The following is a 2,937-nucleotide window of genomic DNA, read 5'->3' on the forward strand; positions in this document are numbered from 1 at the left end:
AGAGGACCCGATATATATATATAATTAATTTTTTTTTAAACATTCATACACCAATATGAAATTTTTAGTAGAGACATAAATACGCAATGCCAAAGTGTCAAATGATTTGGGGTATTATTTATTGTATAATATGTTATCTGTTGCTATGTGGTGACTGCTATTTTGAAAATGAACACAAGTCTTTAAATTCCCATAATGTCTTGTCAAACACTAGTTTATTTTGAAAGATTGGAATGGAAATACACGACTTGCTTTGAATCAAGTCACTATCATTTTGTTTTGAAGCTTTCATGGAAGCAACATGACTTTGAATTTCATATTGTAAAAAAGAGACGAAAATGTAACCTACCCCCAGCCTGAAGTAAGTACTAATTCACCCTGTTATATACGAAAAAAAGACAAATATGACTTGTGTATTATCCACAAAATATATGGATAAGCTACCACTGTACCAAATTTCAAGTTTCCAGGGCAATAAATAATTAAGACACATTAAACATTTACCATTGGTAGGAAATTTTGAATTTTTGCCCGGGTGGCGGCCGAAGCCTACTCTTATCGATTTTGGACCACCAAAGGATCTTTAACGTGCGCAACTTGCACACGGGACCTCTGAGATTTTTCACCCTTGTCGGAGAAGGCTAAGTGTAGATCTTTCCTACCAATAGATCGGGGGTGTGGCTGAAAGGCAGAGTTAGAAGGAGCCTTGGAGTAGCAGTAGAAAGACTGCAGAAAGAGTCTAGAGGAGGGGGCAAAGGAGGTGAGGGGGTTGGGGGGGGGGGCAGAAAGTGGAGACGAAAGTAGACGACAGAACATTGGTTGAGAGCAGGAAAGGAGGTGAAAGGAGACAATTTGAGAGAATAAAAATTTTCGTCGCTATCCGGACTCGAAGCCGGGACCTATTGAATGAGAGACGAAAACCTTAGCCCCAAGGCCACGAGAGCCCCCTGAGTGAGTCAAGTCTGTCGTTATTAACCCCTTCCCTGCCTGGTCCGAGACACTCTCGGGATCTCTGTAGAAGCGAATTCCTGTGTTACAGATATGTTTTTAATACGAGTCGTAAAAAGCACATTATTTTAAGTTGCTTAATGTCCTGGGAGGAGTAAGCGATGGCGATATACCCTTTACCCCGAACCAATAAACACTTCGCATCCTGCTCCAAATATTTTACGCCTCCATTGACACAATTTAGAACATTTGGAAGGCGGGCTTTCAACTCCGCCTGTCAGGGCCAACTCTGGCTGGGAGAGATGCAACACCCTAGTAAAAAGACCGAGATTCTCGAGATATTGTCTCCACTTTCGGGAATCCAATTCGGGTCTCCTGGGTGCGACAGCGGAGTTCCTTACCACTACACCACAGACGCCAGTCGCAACTCCTTACACGAGTAACTATCGAAGGTATTGCGTCAGCACAAGAATGAGACTTGTCAGGAAATTCCACACAACGTAGGGAGATATCAGCAAGATAACGTTGTTCGTGAAAAGCTTTTGGAACTACTGTACGAGAAGGTACATGCAGAACATTTATTGTGTGTATACTTGGTCTTGGGAATGACTTAGCGTGTTTTTCAGTTTCATTTTGCAAGGAGAGCTGATAAGAGAGGGCTCACAGGGCAGTAGTGAAGAAAGAAACCACCCCGATATCGGGGGATTACATTAAACTTTGCGCCAAATATGTTGTCTAAAAGATTTAAAGGTTTTGGAACACCTAGTCCATCGTGTTGACAAACAGTGTTTGCCTGACACCTTTCATGCGTGCGTGGGGGTATTTGTTCAGCTTGTGCTTTGATGTAGTTCCGCCTCTGACGGATAGTATTATTCATGTATACACTTCATGTCCTCTGATGAAGCCACGAGCCTTGACGTTTCCCTTCCAGCTATATAAATATTAAGATAACGTATATAATAATGTAGTGCAGCTTCTCTTTCTACATGAATTCACAATACATAACTCCCGTGAAAAGTTAATTTATTCTTATTCATCGTCTCTTGCGCTTGGAGGATGGACCGTGCTGCACCCTGTTACGCGCATATCTCTTCCATTCGAATATTCTGTTCCTAGTATAAATTTGAAGTTAGCCGACGTCAAACAAATGCAGCGGAAAAAAACCCTGTAAAAGGACTGTAAAAGACAGAAGGTTTGCTGAAGGAGAAGTCACTGTCTTTTGATTTGAAAAAAGCAGCATACCGTTGGCAAGCCGTAAAAATGTGCTAAGCCCAGAAAGCAAACATTTTGCTAGCAAGAGAGAAAAGAAACTGCTTCATTCTTTTAAAAACTGTACCCACATTATGTATCTTTCCTTGTTTCTTTTTCCAACATCTCGAATTCAAATTTCGACAAAATGCAACCGTTAACCCACATTGAGAAACTGCAATAATTATTTTTTCAATAAAAACTTTTTCAAAATGTTAGGTTCAGTACTTTTTAAAGCTGGTAAACGATATTTTCTTCCCAGTCGAATAAAAGGACACGGGGAAAGTACGAACGGAATACAACTCTCAAAATACACTTTCAAATGAATGGAACCTGGTGTCCTAGATACCCCGACTGTACACATAGGTAGGAGCGGTAACTTGAGAACTGGAACTATACAGATAGTAGTAACATAAAGGGTGGAGCTGGAGAAGTTCCGGTTACCGACAGGAAAATGGGGTTGAGACACCTGAAGGTCATTGGATTTGTTTTGTTTTGTTTTGTTTTGCTTTTTTCTGTTTTGTTTTGTTAAAAAAATTTGTTTGGTTTTTATCTACAGCGAAATTTTAATTCAAACTCTGCACGTGGTTAGCAAGAGAGAGGGAAGATGATTCATCGAGTCTCGGATTGTTATGATATTACGTTGTCATCGTCACGTGGTGCTTTTTTTCTTTGAGGGGGGGGAGGGTTGGCTTGGGGTTTTTTTTGGGTTTTTTGGGTTTTTTGGTTGTTGTTTTTTTT

Source organism: Aplysia californica, unplaced genomic scaffold (assembly GCF_000002075.1).
Source record: "Aplysia californica isolate F4 #8 unplaced genomic scaffold, AplCal3.0 scaffold00204, whole genome shotgun sequence".
Taxonomy (NCBI): domain Eukaryota; kingdom Metazoa; phylum Mollusca; class Gastropoda; order Aplysiida; family Aplysiidae; genus Aplysia; species Aplysia californica.